General features: G+C 34.7%; 1 protein-coding gene across 3 annotated transcripts in view; it reads left to right on the top strand.

Moving 5' to 3' along the window:
- LOC140444904 (proton-coupled folate transporter-like) overlaps positions 1–17,876 on the top strand; it is a 123,364-nt gene that overhangs the window by 52,294 nt on the left and 53,194 nt on the right. Inside the window, exon 1 of one of the 3 annotated variants that reach the window (XM_072536590.1) lies at positions 10,832–11,017. The exons of the other annotated variants lie outside the window; for them this stretch is intronic. The gene's annotated coding sequence lies outside the window, so the exon portion shown is untranslated. Of the gene's footprint in view, positions 1–10,831; positions 11,018–17,876 lie in introns of those variants that run through there. 3 annotated transcript variants of the gene reach the window in all.

The following is a 17,876-nucleotide window of genomic DNA, read 5'->3' as shown; positions in this document are numbered from 1 at the left end:
TCCTCAGTAACTGAAACATATAATAGATAACAAATGAAAGTTTAATAATTGTTGTATTCAATGTTAAGGTTTGTTTTGACTCTGAGAATCGACAATTAAATATTCTATGAAATGTATTATTCCTTATGCAATTTCCGAAGCACACTAGTTCGCTGCCGAGGTCATTTCATCATTTTTATGTTGTTCTCTTGATTTTTTGTTTGTCTTTTCTTTTGTTTGGTTCCGTTGTCCTGTTTTAGGTGTGACACCTTTACAGGACGTGGTTTTTTTTATTGGGTATAGGCTCTGGATCGCTGGGTTATGTCTCCCTGGTAGTTTGCGTTGGTGGATGTTGTTCGAGGTCAGTGCCCAATGTGGTCGGAGGTGACAGGGTTTGAGCTAAAACGCTCCTTTTCCGAAATTATTCGTAAATTATGTGTAAATGAGTGAAATTTACAGTATTATTAAATGTAATATAAAATGTGAGTCGCAGTGAGGGCATCTGTGGCAGTAACATCCGTAAAGATAGGTATAATTGTGCATTAGGATAGGCAAACTACAGAAAACCGATCCCTCCCTGTCCTTAGCAGAGCTCAAAGTGAGAAATTTATCTATTGCGGCGGTAAAAAAGTAGAGTTTCCTTCAGGATGTTGATGTATTCATCAGGATGTTCGGTGCTGGCTAAGGACAAGATTTTAGTGGGAAGGAAGGGAAGTTTTCTTTTGGGAAATCTGATGCATACATTACCAAAGGATAAGCAGGTAGTTTTGATGATATTTTGAGCTGTGAAGTTTTGGCCTCGGATAATTTTGATTGTATAACTCTTGCTTAGAGAGGAGAGCCTCTCATTAATGGACTGGATGTTCGATAGTTGATGTATGATGGCGGAGGGGTAATCGGGGCATTTGTAGTTTACTCTACCCAGATTCTTTTGGTTAAGTTGTGAATGATGAATCTGCTGAGATTTGGGTGTCTGAAGAGAATCATTTGAGCTTTTGGGTTAATTGTTACTCTCCATCTCCTGCACCATCTATCAACCTGATCAAGGTAATTTTGAGCAAACCTACAGAGGACATCTGCGTCTCGAGATGTTGTTAGGAGAGCAGTGTCGTCTGCATAGAGTAAAGTGAGAGTATTTGTGTGACGTGGGTTGTGGAAGTCGCTGTTCTATATGGTGTAGAGTATTGTTGCCAACACGGAACCTTGTGGAACTCCTGCTGTAGCAATTAATGAGGCTAAAGGATGACCTCGAACCTTTACTTTTATTCTACGTGACATAACAATGAATTAGTCTAACGAACGGACAAGGCAGGTCGATGTTTGGTAGTTTCTTGGACAGTCCAGCATGCCAGACTTGGTTGAAGGTTTTTTGAACATCGAGAAAAATGCCTAGTCATATTTTTGTAATATGTGTGACGATTTCTGTCAATGCCGTTGTGGTGAAATGACTTTTTCTAAGGCCGAATTGAAGAGTAGGGATGATATTGTGTTCTGTGGTAAAGTCGACGAGTTTTTCCTTATGGATTCTCTCGAAGACCTTATCCAAGACATTAAAGGCTTATAAGAGTTTAGATCGGTCTTGGGTTTGCCCTTTTTCAGGAGCATAATTGTGTTTGCTACCTTCCATGGTGATTAACTGTGTGTAACTTCCATCCTGTTAACTTTTTAGGGTTTTTTACGGATAGTTTTTTACGGATAGTTTTTTACTTTTTGGTTAAGAACAACCTGACTCTGCGTTCTCTATCATTGCAATAGACACGTGTCAGAATAAAAGGAAACAACAAAAGTGACAACTGAGACGTAAACTCCATTACCTGATGCTACTCTTAGATGCTGATGTACAAATAAACGCACAACTCTCGTGCTAATATAATATCATACTATAAATAGAAGTCGTGTTTATTAGCACCGAGGAATGAACGGCCTGGACACGGATCCATGCCTTACGCAATGAACTACAGGTTCTAGAACCGAATCAACATATCTGCGAGCTATTAAATTTTTTTAAATGGAAATTAAAGGAGTTTTTTCACCGACCATATTACTTCTCCAGAACATAACACTTCCTCCTTTATGTCTATGAACAGATCTGGCTGTTTCCGTTCTTGCTTGTCTTCCTTGTCCTGTAGGTACACAAATTCATCGGTCATATGATTTTACACAAATCCTGGTTTCGTCTGAAAATATCACATTTTGCCAATTTGTAAAGTTCCAGTTTTAGTATTGAAGACACCAGTTTAGGCAATCAATCTTGTGCAGCCTGGTCGGAAACCCGTAATTGTCTACTGTTGTGCAGTCTTTGAGTACAAAGTCATCTTCTTGTCGTTTCAACTGAAACACTTATACCTGTATATTCCAAAAGCTGCCTTTGGAGTTGCAGGTGAGAAATTGTTGGGTCTCTTCTATCTATTTGGACAATAAAACGATAGTGGCAAGCTGGTGTTTTGTTTTGGCTACTTTATCTTGGTCTATTCTTAAGCGTTCCTAACTCCTGATACTTAGCATAGGATTTTGACACAACGCCCTGTGTTACGCCTACTACTGCAGCTATGTCCCTCTGAGAAATTCCTTGCTTCACAAGAGCAATAATGTTTTCACTTTGCACATTCATTAACCCCACATAAGGAATATTTTCGTTTTTAAAGCGAAAGTTAGTTTATTTATTACGTTATAAATACGTCCGTGTTAATAACAATTTCTGTTTCAAAAAACAGTAAGATCTCTTTTCTTAAAGAAAACATTTTTTTAAGGCATTTGACTGCACTCAACCAGCGTATCTTTGAATGTAGGGGGACGTCCTTATATTCAGTATTTAATTCCTCCAAGAAAGAGATGAATATTCGGTGTCGCTGAGCTCTGTTTCCTCCTCTTAAGCTGTTTACTATCTGCACTACAGTTTTCATAATATCGTTGATTTTAATTATCTTTTCGCAGAGAGCCTCTTGATGGATAATGCAATGAAACATAACACAGTTAACACCATTTTCCCGCAAAAGTCCAGCCAATCCCGTTATGCTTCCCGTCATTGGTTTTGCTTCATCGGTGCAAACGCAAGAGTACTTTTGAAAACCGCCTATATTTTTCACAGCGTCACTAAATGCTTCAAATATATTTATACCTTTGGTCCCGTCTTCCATGTGGTTCCTCAGTTACACAAAAGTCTTTACTAATGCATCTAACAAAAATTAATAGCTGATTTTTGTCAGTAATATCAACAGATTCGTCCAGGGCTAAGGAGTAGTACAAAAAATCACGAACTGTGTCGACCATTTTTTGAAATACATGAGTATTCAGCTTATCAACTCTTCTAGATACAGTTTGATGGGAAATTGAAACACAATAAACATTTTTGGTCATCTTTTCATCTCCATCTCTAAATGCTTTTTAATTTTGACAAGCTCTAAACATACTTCATATGATACTGCTAAGTTTGATGATTGAACAGCTGTTGGTTTTGTAAATAGACATTTTTGTTTATTTAATTTAGCTTTAAGTTCTTTTACGAGAGTATTGCGAGCGTCACCTTGATATTTGTCGTATTTTGTTTTGTGCTGGGTTTCATAATGCCTACTAATATTGTATTCTTTTGATACCGCGAGTACTTGACAACAAATAATGCACTGAGGTTTGCCTTTTAATAATTGGATGAAAACATATTGATTTTCCCATTTTCCTTGGAACGTACGAGTCTTTTCGAAAATTTTGCGTTTTTTGATCACACTGATCTATACCGTGCCGGCGTTATCTGATTGTTTTATTATTTTGTTTATTTTCAATAAAAACCTTTATTTTTGCAAGAATAATGAGTTTTTTCAAAAGTATTAGTTATTGGTTTGAAATACATGGTCATTCCATATGTTTGGTTGTGTGTATACTTTATTACATTATACATACATCATCATCATCATCATCATTGGTGCTAAAGCCCTATAAAAGAGCCCCGACCTTCTCAAGTCTATAACGCCAGTCAGTTCTATCCATTGCCAACTGTTGCCAGTTTGCTGCGCCTATTTGTCTTCCATCCTCATCTACACCATCCCTTCATCTGAGTTTTGGTCTACCCCTACTTCTACTTCCCACAGGTTGTGACATAAGGATTCTTCTAGGCGGGTTGTTCTGCTGTGATCTTGCCAGATGTCCTGCCCATCTTAGTCTTCCTATTTTTATAAACGATACTACGTCTTTACCACCAAATATATGTTTATATCTGTGATATATCTCGTAGTTGTACCTCCTTCTCCAAACACCATTTTCACAGATGCCACCAAATATTCTTCTCAGGATCCTTCGTTCAAATATAAGCAGGAGATTTTCATCTGCCTTGGAAATGGTCCATGTCTCCGAACCATATGTCAACACTGGTTGTATAAGGGTTTTGTATATGGTTATTTTTGTTTTTTGGCTTAAGTTTCTGCTTCTCATATGTCTACTCAGTCCAAAATAGCATTTGTTTGCTAGGATTATTCTTCGCTTGATTTCTTCCGTCATGATGTTCTCCTTGGTGATCAGGGAGCCTAAGTATGTGAATTTGTCCACCACTTCAAAGGTAGAATTATCAACCGTGAATTGGTGGCCGATGTTTCTGGCTCTATTGTTAGGTGTTGATGCCATTATCTTAGTTTTATTTTCATTTTTAGATTAAGAGAGGTGGCCTTTCGGCCTATTCCACTGCGACCTTTTCAGATCTATTGTGGTCCTCTAGTCCTAGATAACATTCTCTAGCCTGACCCTTTTTATAAAGTCTAGTAGCTTCGAGACTGTACCTTCCATGTAGCTATTTGTCGGTGGATTTTCTTCTCCTAATGCAAAGAACCGCACATTTGCCAGACTGTCACACTGACATAAAATGTGCTCTGCTGTTTCTTATTCGAGGTGACAGAATCTGCACAGGTCATCATCTGATAATCCCATCAGCTTCAAGTGCCTATTCAGCTTACAGTGCCCTGTTAGAAGACCTACTATGACCTTGACTGTTTTCCTGTCTTTGCCTGCCTGTCCTGTCTTTATTCATTTACTTGCAGGCCCATATTTTTTGAGGCGTTTGACAAGGTGGTATACATTTCTTCTAGCTTGCGTGTTGTGTGGGCAACTAGATCAACATCATCTGCATATGCCAAAATTTGGGATGATTTATTAAAAATGTTTCCTGTGCTGTCTATTTGGGCATCCCTGACCGCCTTTTCCAAAGCTATGTTGAAAAGGAGACACGCCAGCGCATCTCCCTGTCGCAGCCCAACATGCGTTTCAAATGCCTGTGATTGTTCGCCCTGTATTTCGACTTTGCAAACAACTTTACGCATTGTAGCCTTAACCAATCTTATCAGTTTATCGGGGATGTAGAATTCATCCATGGCTTCATACAATTTATTTCTTAGGACACTATCATAGGCCGATTTAAAATCTACGAAAAGATGGTATGTGTCGATATTGAATTCATTGGTTTTTTCCAGTATTTGCCTTAGCACAAAGATCTGGTCTGTTGTTGATCGACCAGGCCTAAAACCACTTTGATATTCGCCAAGAAGCTCCTCTGAATATTCGCTCAGGCGACCATATAAAATACTCGAAAATATTTTGTATGCTGTATTAAGGAGGGTTATTCCCCTATAGTTTCTACATTCTAATTCATCGCCCTTTTTGTGTAGCGGGCAAACGATCCGAATACACCACTCTTCTGGGATTTGTTCCTCATTCCAGGCTCTCAGTATGATTTTATATATATATATATATATATATATATATATATATATATATATATATATATATATATATATGATTAGTCAGAGTAGCACCTCCACATTTAATAAGTTCCGCGGGTATACCATCACTTCCTGGAGATTTATTATTTTTTAGGTGTTTTATTGCATCCCGTACTTCCTGAATTGATGGAGGCTCCAATGGTGTATTGTTGTTTGCTCCTGGGGGTGGTTGATTTGGATCTTCTACTTCGATAGTAAGCAGTTCTTTATAGTGTTCCACCCACCTTTTCAATACTTCTTCTTTTGTATTGAGTATATGCCCCTCCTTATCCTTACATAGTCCGATCCTTGGTTTAAATTTTTTTCTTGCTTTATTTAGATTTTTATAGAATTTTCTTGTTTGATTTTCCTTTTTTTTAATGTCTCAAGTTCTTCCAATATTCTATTTTCATAAGTTCGCTTTTTTCTCCGATGGATGTACTTCTCTTCTCTTCTGAGATCTTTATATTTTTATTCTTTTTCTCGGGTTCTTCTTTGCTGCATCAGTTTATATGCATTGTTCTTTCTTCTTGTAATGTCTTCGCACTCAGCATCGAACCACTCATTGCGTGGTGGTGGTCTTTGCGGCCCTAGAATGTTATTTGCTGCGTCTTTAATGTAATTTTTACACATTTCCCATTGTTCACTAATTGTTAGATTCTCTTTAGTTATGTATTTAGTTTCGATATAGTTTTGAAACCTTTCTACCGTTTGCGGGTTTTTGAGGAGTTCAATATTAAGGCGCCTTGTTTTGGTACTTCTCTCCTTCTTCGCATTTGAGATTCTAGTCCGAATTCTTGTGCCAACTAGAAAATGATCTGAATCAATATTGGCGCCTCGATAGGTGCGGACATCCATAAGGTTGGAGAAGTGTATAGCATCTATGATCACATGATCAATTTGGTTGTTCGTTAATCCATCAGGCGAGGTCCAAGTCCCCATATGTATTTTTTTGTGTAGAAAAGATGTGCTTCCTACGATCATGTTCTTTGAGACTGCGAAGGTGACTGCTCGGTGTCCATTCGAATTAGTATTATTATGGAGACTATATTTACCAATGTGCGGTAGATATATTTCTTCCCTTCCGATTTTTGCGTTCAGATCACCGATTACTATTTTAATGTCATTTCTGGGACAATTGTCATATGTTCTTTCTAATTCATCATAGAAATTGTCTTTTTCTTCGTCTTGCTTGTCCTCTGTTGGGGCATGTACATTAATTAGGCTAATCTTAAAAAACTTGCCCCTTATCGGCTTAAAATCTATAACCAAGTGCTTGACTTTATTATTGACTATAAAGGCTGTCCCAAATTCATGTCTGGTTCTATGGCAACTATAGTATATATTGTAGTTTGCTTTTTGGATTATGCCATACATACATCATACATTATTATATTTTAAATATTTATGTTAACAATATTTTTTTATAGATTTAAATAGTTGAGAATTCAGAGAATGATATAATGAAATGTGCTATTTGTTCTATCGATAATCAAATCGTATGGCATTGGGCATTCCTTTGTAACAATTAAACAATACCTCAATAAATCACATTTTACATACAGATCATGAGTTTCAAATTATATAATACTAGTGACTGATTATAAACGGAATTAACAAATTACAGTTTATCGTTAACCGATAATCAATATGACGAAAAAATATTATATAGACGGTAAGGTACAGTATGTTCGACTGCTACATTTACAAAGTCATAAAAACCAAATTATACAAGGAATTTTTTAGATTTTATACTAGATATGTAATAATAATATTGACGCTTGCAAAGAATAACGCTGTAACCAGCATGAAACCAATTTCTTTGATTTACCTTTATATGCATGTGACACTTTTTCAGTATAAGAAGTAATTAATGAAGGTAAGAAGTAAGAAAAAAAAATGGTTTTCCTTTTTTTATTCGATATTACATTCAGGAAACATATTAAAGAGTAATCTATCACCATATTAAGCCACTTCGCTTATTGTTACTCATGTTAGCTACCTCACTCCGCGAATTGCCTACTAAGTTTAATAACTGCTTCCGAAATGAGACAATTTGAATGCAATATCGCATATTTATTAATGATTATATTAAATATGCGTGCATCCTTGTAGGTAAGAATATTATAATGCAAATGTATTCCAGACAAACTGTTAACAGGGTATTATACTTGTTGTATAATAACATAATTTTATTTATAATAGACAGATTTTGACCGAATTTAAAGTATTACGTGTTTTATTATTTTATTTTATTTATTTTATTATGTATTATATATATATATATATATATATATATATATATATATATATATATATATATATATATATATATATATATATATATATAAATATATATATTGATTTATAGTATCAGCAATCGGTCAGGAAATAAAACTCTATTTGTTCAGTCTCAATATTTCGTCACGATTTTGTGACTTCTTCAGGAGAAAACTGTAAATTTATTAGAATAATTAATGATTATATGTAAACAAAGTGAATATTTTAATACAGTAAAACCTCGATATAACGGACCTCTATTTAACGGACTTCGGATATAACGGACAAAAAATCCGGTCAAATATAAGACAAAATAAAAACGTACTGTTAATATTATACATGCTTAACCCGTCCCATACCACTGTATTTTACAAAGAATTTCAGCAAAATCTAGCATAAGAGTCATTTCTAATGGAACTAGATATGGAAGAGGATAATTACTTTGAAGATCGTGATATGCAGTGTAGGGGTAAGTGGGACTCTTCTTAGTTTTTTATTCCTTTTTCTTTAGCAAAATTGTGTGATATTAGAGTACTGTTGTTTGTAGATGAGAATGAATTGGTGGAAGACGATATATGTGAGGAACCAGAAGAAGCTGCGCTGATTGAAATTGTGTCCGAATCACATGATATTCAAGACACGCCAATGCAAGAAATACACACATGTCAGACAGCACACGAATTTGCAAGCGAATACCTGAAGTCACAAAATTTAATTGAAAAAGAACAGATCAGTTGGACAAAGGGGATCTATGAAATGTCAAAAAATATTCAGTTTTATAAAAGTAAGAAACAAGAAGTGATAAGTTTACCCAGTCCAGTAAAAATTTTTTACCAGTATTTCACGGATGAGCTCCTCAATATCTGCGTAGAAAAAACAAACTTATATGCTGTTGTTAGCTCTGTGCCAAACTTTCCCGCTACAAACATTGCAGAAGTCAAGACATTTTTTGGAATTCTGTTAATAATGGGTAATTTGAATTATCCGAGAGTCCGAATGTACTGGGAACAAAAATTTGCAGTTCCTCTAATATCTGAAAATATGCAAGTAAACAGATTTTTCAAACTACGAAATACGATGCATTTCACTTCCAACGAAGATCAACAGCCGGAAGACCGACTGTGGAAAGTACGCCCCTTTTCAATACCATAAGAAAAAGATGCAGGCAGTTGGAACCGGAGGAGGTATATAGTATCGATGAACAAATGGTTCCTTTTAAGGGTGCTGTGAATATTAAACAATACATTAAAAATAAGCCGACGAGATGGGGTATAAAATTATTCCTATTATGTGGGATAAGTGGAACAATATATGATTTCATCGTCTACCAAGGTGCAAATACAGAACTGAAGGCAGAGTATATGTTGTTTGGCCAGTCTCCGGCTGTAGTAATGCACCTATCCGAGCAAATACCTCCAGGAGCACAACTTTATTTTGGCAATCATTTCAGTTCTTATTGGTTGTTTCAATGGTTGTCAAAGAAACCAATATATGCCGCTGGTACAATTCGGTTGGACCGCTTTTCTAAACCACCTTTTACTATGTGCCAAGAGAATAAAAAGAAACTTACCAGGGGTTTCGTCGAGAACGTTATCTGCAGAAAATCTGGTGTTGTACTAACCAAGTGGATTGATAGCGGAGTTGTTACTTTGGGTTCCAATTTCGTTGGAGTAAGTTCTTCTGATGTATGTCGAAGATGGTATAAGAAGATAAAAGAGTATATTGAAGTAACACGCCCCAAAGTAGTTTCTCTTTATAACAATGGGATGGGAGGTGTTGACAAGTGCGATTTTCTTATTTCTTTGTACAGATCGTTTATCAGAACAAAGAAATGGACTGTTCGATTAATGTCACATGCTGTTGACATGGCTGTCACCAACAGCTGTTTGGAATATAGAAAGCAATCGGAGGAGCTGAAAATACCGCAAAAAAATGTCATGGACCTTATACATTTTCGACAACACGTTGCTGAGGCACTTATTTTGGCAGGAAAAATATCCAGCAAAAAACGGGGGAGACCAGTTTCAAATAATCCTCTACATCCTCAAGGTAGTTCTCCTGTAGGTAACGCAGCAGGTCCTTCTGGTAAACAAGTGCGTCCGATTGAAGATATTCGTTATGATAACTTTGGCCATTTACCGACTTTCTGTGACAAAATCGCTCATTGTAAAGGAAGCAACTGTGGATCTAGAACGTATATTCGTTGCACAAAATGTCAAGTATCATTATGTATTGCTCGAAATCAAAACTGTTTTACAGATTTTCATACCAAATAAATAGTTTTTGTCAATTACAGTCTTATAAATAAAAATAATTTCATATTGATATGTGTCTGTTAATCATTGTGTACACTGCAGTGTACATGACGTAACTTCAGAATGTCAAATTTGACAAATTTCCTGAGGAGCTTAAAAATTGTAGAAAAATATTTCTAATAATCGCTAAAACTTAAAAAAAATTATATATCGTTTTAAAAAATTCGTGTCGGAAAGGTTAAATATATACCTACTTTTATAAAGGAATTTATAAATAAAGATTTTTGTGATACATGGTATACAGCCAGCTACAGAAACTTAGTTTCCTTGTGGATTTTATTTATTTTATCTAATTATTTCATTTAAAACCGTATTACAGTCTGCTCTTATACCCACAACATTTTTATCTAGCTTTCTATATATGTTTCTGCTACAAAATCAGAACAGTTCTAACAAACAAGTCTTCGTTTGTAAAAAATATGGTTGGATGTTAGTAAAATGCCGTTTTCACTCTTCAGAGGCCGTATCGGCCAACATCGATAACTGTAGTCTAAGACCACTTTCACGCTTATCAGCTTACCGTTGGTTTTGAATTTATAAGAAGAAATTACGCGAGAGTTGGTTGTCGTGTATGTAAGGAATATATAGGTGACATTCTTAGTTTTGTTTTATTTGTGCGATTTTCTTTACAAACAAAAATAAGTAAACCATTTCAAAGCTTAAATATAAACTATTTGTGAAATGAGTGTAACTTAAAACAAATTGGTGAGTTTTAAATGTTAGACTTTTACTAGCTATAATAAATATTTTATTACTTTAAGATATATTTAATAATTGATGGATTCGACCGTTACTTACGTTACAAACTTAAATGTGGCGACTGCCCAAAAACTTACATTGATCAAACAGGTAGAAATTTTAATAAACGAATAGCAGAACATAAAAGGGCTTTCAATAATAGAAAAACAGATTCTACATACGCACTTCACCTTCTAGATCATAATCATTCTTTTAATGACGAATTTAAAATTCTCCACATTCAAAATAAGGGCCTTAAGCTGTCTTTGTTGGAATCTATGAAAATCAACAAATTAAAAAACACAGATATAATTCTGAATGATCAGCTTGAGACAAACAGTTCTCCCCTCCTCAACCTATTTCATTAGAGACTATAAAGTGTAAACCCATACCAAAAACGGATTACTTGGGAAAGGCAATCAGCCGAAGCAGCTGTAGTGATAAGAATTTAAAATAAATTTTGTGGAAGTTTGAAAACAAAGTTTTCAGTGTTTTATTGTTACATATATTTAATAACTCTGTATGAAAACCGATGTTGCAAGGTATTCTATTTAAGTTAACGATCTTACACACTGTCAACTGCTATTGATTTAATAAATTAAATCATATTTTTAGGCTATTACTTATGTACTTTGGAAAAGAACTACCACGTCAAAAGAGTTTTGTTGTTTCATGTGGCCAATGGGCCCTTAAATATGAAAAAACCGCGGAGTGCTACTATATTTAAGGGTATGCGGTTTCGACACAGTGTCGAAAATCGTCCCTATGCACTAAGGTGCATTTGAATAAATTCTATGCAGCTTTCTTACATATACATATACAGAAAAGTCGTTTAAAAATAAATTTCTTACGAAATTTTTTTTAACTGAATATATTCAAAAAACGAAACAAAAAAAAACAGGAAATAAGCAATTTTTCTTTTTTGCTTCATAACTTTTTTACATGGAAATATGGGTATAGACATTAGGGATGGCGGTTTTTGACAAAACACCGGTTTTCGGTTATACCGTTTTTTTTGCTTACGGTTTAACCTGGCGGTTATAACCGGCCAAAAAAACCGGTTTTTGCAAAAACTGGTTTTCGGTTTTTTTAATCCAATAGGTTACAAAGTTACATTTACAATGCACTTTATTTTGCGATACTTCATTCAACTCGATATTAATATGATCAAAATTAGAAGGTACTATCGAAAGAACATCAATATCAATATAAACAAAACACAATTTTTAATAAAACCATTTTATTCTATTAATTATTAAATTTATTTATTATTTTATTATTATTATATATTTATTGATTATTATTAAATATAATATAGCGTAAGATTAATATATACATATTGCAATAATATACAATAAAAGTATAATATAAGTAGAATGAAGTAATATTTTAAGTAAAAAAATATAGATTAGAAGAAATAGGTTATATTATATCAAATGGATTTAGCGTTGTGTCGGCCAGTATTTTTTATGAAGCCTATTAAGAAAAACTCGTTCATATAGATGTTGATCGGTTAAGCGGCTTCTCTCATCTGGCACAATATCATTCAATGATGACACCAGTCTCTCTGATTCCACCGAACTTCCGACCAACGACATGTATTTTTTAGCTATAAAAGCCAAGCGTGGCATACAGGTTCTATTCTGCTCCCAGAATGAAAACGGATCACTTAATCTCGGCAGCAAAGGCTGCTGCAGATATAGAGTCAGTTCATTTGGAAAAGAACTTTGAATCCGTGTGTCCTGAGAACTTGAACTGGAATCACTGTTCACCATCTCCAGATCGTGTGAAGACCAAAGAAGGTTTGATTTTAAACTCAATTTGGCTTCTTCATTCTGGAAAGAGCAGGAAGGAGAAAGTTTTCCTATTTCGGTAAGGTACGTCCTTACTTCCGAGCCTAAATTGGATGTAAATTGATAAAAGGTTGAATGCTCAAATAAATGAACTTTGATAAAATGAAAGGCAGATATCGAGCACAGTTTTATTAATTAAACCTTGCCCAAGTACTGTCGCCTCCTAGAGCATCTTCAAGGTCATTTCATCAAATTTGGGCTATCCAACAATCGCAGAATGTCGTAAACATAAAATTAAACATAAAATTGTACATAACACTACACTCTAAACAAGGGCAAACACTTTAAAATTATTTAAAAAATAGTCGAAGCTACATTCTAGTCGGCAACAGGAGAGAGATTCTCTCCTGTTTCCCTGTTTCCTGTTACCCCAAACATTTCAACTTATAAAAATTTCCCAGATTCTTTCAAATGGTATTTAAAAAAAAAATAATATCAACATAAATATTTTACTTAAAAATAAATTGGATAATGCAATTCATCTTTTATTTTTACTACTTTAAAAAAAAATTATCATGTATTACTTTTAACACGTTTGTATATTTGTATAATAGGTACATTTTAACTCATTTAATACTTCCTGTATGGGTGTATCGTTTTGAAAACGTAGGGAAATCCTTGAGTCGAGTGTAGTCCAGTTTGCTTCTGTATTTATAAAATAAAATAAAATTTGAATTATGGTTTTGTTTGGAATAATTACTTGAGAATAATAATTATGATTGGGATCCAAAATAATGCCTAACCTAATCCTAATCACCGTAAAAACCTAATAACCGGTTTTTACTTTAAAAATAAAACACCGGTTATAACCGGGATAGAATAACATTCGATAAAACCGGTTATTGCGATGTAAAAAAAACCGGTTTTCGGTTAAAACCAATAGGTTTTTCCCATCCCTAATAGACATTGTTTAATAGAAAAACAATTATATCCTTCCTCTTCAAATTGACATTTGGTAGAAGTCTTTCAATATACGATTTTTTAAAATTTGCCGTTCACGCCATTTTTGGGCCATTATTCCTATTTTTTCGCAAAAATTGTTCTATAAATCTTTTCTACGCAGTTTTAGGCATATGCAATGGTTATTAAATAGTAGTAAAATATAATTAGCTTAAAAATGGTCTACTGTAGAAGACTATAGGACTAATTTCATGCAAGATATTTTTATTTTTTTTTATTTATTTTTAACGATTTTATTATTTCCTGAAACATGCAAAAACTGAGTAAAGAAGCATCACTGTTTGTCTTTAAATTTCATTTTAATTTTTAATTATTATTTATTTAGCGTATGGACTTTCACAGTACGATAAATATACAAATACAATAATATATACATGTATATTAAATATATTATTTAAACACTAAAGATAGAATGAATGACACTAAATATTAATGTCCAATTTACATAGCCATTCAATTGCTTCTGGGGAACATTCCGCAAAGTCCTGGAGGTTTCCACGGTAGGCACGATTCAAGCAGTCTGAAACACAATGGCTTATGGTCTGTCTAGATTGTCCGCAATCGCACTGTGGACTTTCTGCACGACCCCACCTGAACAGCAAATCAGCACATTTACCATATCCGGTACGTATGCGATTAAGCCTTGCCCAAGTGGACCGGGGCAGATTTGATCCGATGATACCCTGAGTTGGGGTGGATATCTTAATACAGTCCGATTCTACTGTTGGCATCCATCTTGTTCTCTATTGCCTATGTATATCATAGGAATTACCAATTTTTTCGGGCAGATCGTATTGGAGGATTTCTAGATCTCAGTCGCTGGTGCTCTTTTGAGATGTATGGGATATCTTGATGTATTGGTAATTGTACGTTGGCTACAATTTTCTGGTACTCTCTCACTAATGCTGCTGTACGGCGTAGATCTGGTGGAGCAATATTGCTCAGAGTAGGCAGCCATCTTACTGGCGTTGGTTTTATTGTTCCAGTGATTATTTTCATGGTTTGGTTAAGTTGGACATCGATTTGGCTTGTATGTGCACTATTTAGACATACTGGTGCACAATATTCTGCCACTGAAAAAACCAAAGCTAAAGCAGAGGTCCGAAGAGTATCTGCAGAAGCACCCCAAGTTGTTCCAACAAGTTTTGATATTAAGTTATTTCTTGTTCTTAGTTTACCGGCTGCGTTTGTAAGATGTCTTTTGAAGGTGAGTGTTCTCTCAAGTGTGACGCCTAGATATTTGGGGTTGTTGTTATGTTTGATAACTGTATCATTTAGAGTTACATTGAGAGTATCGCCCGCAAGTTGATTCGACAGGTGAAAGAGACAGGTTTCAGTTTTGCTTGTGTTAGGACATAAGCGCCAGTTCTTAAAATAGTTACTTAGTGTAGTTAAGTCCTCGTTTAGAGCTCGTTCTCCTGCTTCTTTACTATTATCTTAGAAGCCAATGGCAAGGTTGTCAGCATAAGCAAATTTTCTCGATTTTGTTTCAGGTATATCTGCTGTATAAAGGTTAAATAATAAAGGAGCTAGCACTGAGTCTTGAGGTAAGCCGTTGTTAAGTTTTCTAACGTTACTCTGCGCATCATTCATATATACCTGAAACAGTCTGTTAGTCAGTAGATTGTTTATCAGCTGACAAGTTTTGAGGCAAGGTATGATTTTCATCAGCTTATAAATAAGGCCCTCTCTCCACACAGTGTCATAGGCAGCCGTGAGATCTATAAATGTTATGGCAGATTTTTCGCGTCTTTCAAAGCCAGCTTCAATAAATGTAGTTAAGGCCAGCACTTGGTCACAGCAACTTCGTCCTCTTCTAAATCCAGCTTGTTCAATTGGTACAGCATCCTCAATGGTGTTACATATTCGGTTATATAAAAGTCGTTTTAGTAATTTATAACAGCAACTGAGTAAGGCAATAGGCCGGTAACTTTAATTTTAATTTTTGTCTATAGGATACTATAATTAGTAATTTTTATAATTTTTTTGGTGGCCGAAGCCGTTTTTTGTGTTTTTTCTCACTTTAAAAACGGTCTGTGGAATAAAGATGGAAACGTCAGTAAATTAAACATGTAAATAAACTCTCTCAAACATTCTCTCTAAAAATATAGAATGCCAAAGCAAAAAGCTATAGAAAAATAAATATATCTTATCATTTGTATATTTGAAAATGTGTGCAAAAAGCTATACAAAACTATAACTACAACTACAAAAAGCTATAAAAAAAACAAATAAATTAGCAAGTTACGCTAAAACGTCTATTGACGTGACCTGACCAGGTTCTAATTTTGTTAAGATTCTCTTAAACGAACGCTCAAATACTTCGGAAGTGATTTCTTCATGATAATCTTCTGTTTTCCTTGACTCAAATTGAAGTAAACCATCATCAAGGAACCCTGTAACATTTCCTATATGGGTAATGCTTAAATGTCATCCCTTCCTGATGGAGCTTTTAATCCTGTAAAGCAGCCTTGTATAAATGCTTCGCGTTTACTTTTGACCTTGCCAACTTTTCCAACTGTATGACCTTCCGTATATATTTTCCGTCCAATGCTGCGAATTTTGCGTATTTCTTTTAAATATTTTTTTCTCCACACAATAATTTCTCTTTTTTTCTAATAACATACTTTTTCTGTTGCGTTTTGCATATCGAAAATTATGCATAGTCCTGAATAATACTCTACGAGATATCTTGGATAAGAAGTAACTGTTTTCGAGCCCTTGAGAACTTTTTCAGTGCTGGAATTTCACTCCGAAAATAAAAGAATGAATTTTTCTCCGAATAACACTACTTGTCTCGTCATCCAAAACAATGTTTTTTCTATCTCTAGCTTTACCTTTTTATTTTCCAAAGTATTTTTAGGCACACGATAAATACAGCTAACGGATACTTTTGTTAAACTGTTACAAATCGATCGCTTGGCTAACCGTTTGATGCCATTTTTCTGCTGACAATTCCTTCATATCGTATCACTAACTTCTTTTCTATGGTTAACATTTCCGTCATAAAAAATAATCACAAAAAGCAACAGAATCAATCCCACCAGCCTTCTCCTCCTTTATCCTTTATCCTTCGTAAGGATGTGGTGACGTTATGGTATTTGACGAATGGTTGCTATCCATTGTTCCCTCTCCTTGGCGCGGTGTGCTGCATCAGACAAAAAATAACCGGTAGCGCACTTTATTTGGTCTGACCATTGGAGTGGCGATCTTCCTTGGATTCTTTTACCATCTGCCTTGCCTTTATCCACCAACCTCTCCATGCCTTCTATTCGTCTGTTAATGTGTTCAAAGTACCTCAATATATCCCGCCGGCACTGCCTTTGTAAATTAACGTTTTTTGCTTGCGGGTAGGTGCAATGGTGTTACCGTTACGATGCTTTAAAAATTCTCAAGGTACCAGGTCTTTGAAACGGAATGGGAATGAAATGTAAAATATCGATTTTTATTTTATAAACTTAAATATGTAACGAAACTGAACATGTAAATAAAATTTATTTCATTACACTTTTGTATTTAATTTTTACTATTGAAAAATAAACGAGTAGTTTTCGAGGGCCGCTGTTTTATTAGATAGATCGTCAGATATAACTTACTGGTTTAGACAAAATAATAACGTATCCGGTGGTTAATTTAAAACCTTTCAGTCAGTCAATGCCAGCTGCAATCTGAATTTTATAACAGCAAACCTACTACTATGCCATTTTCTGTGCCGTTGCTTTAAAGGGTACTAGATGGCGCCTGATATTTTTCATAAAATATATTATTTATAAAATATCTAAGAACGCATCGTCATGTAGAACTAATTTGCAACTTTCTACTTTCAACAAAGTATAAAATAATATGTAAATATTATACAAACAGAAAGATTCATATTCACATCTCGCCTATGTACCTTTGTATTATACGCATTTTGCTATTATTAGCTCGTGAAGAAATGAAGAACATATCCATTTGTATATCGGTGGTTGATCCAAAACCTGTCAGTCAATCAATAATAAGTAGGTTTGCTT

Source organism: Diabrotica undecimpunctata, chromosome 7 (assembly GCF_040954645.1).
Source record: "Diabrotica undecimpunctata isolate CICGRU chromosome 7, icDiaUnde3, whole genome shotgun sequence".
In the NCBI taxonomy this organism is placed as follows: Eukaryota; Metazoa; Arthropoda; class Insecta; order Coleoptera; family Chrysomelidae; genus Diabrotica; species Diabrotica undecimpunctata.
The sequence above is the reverse complement of the archived record's forward strand: the minus strand, read 5'-3'. Positions and strand labels throughout refer to the sequence as shown.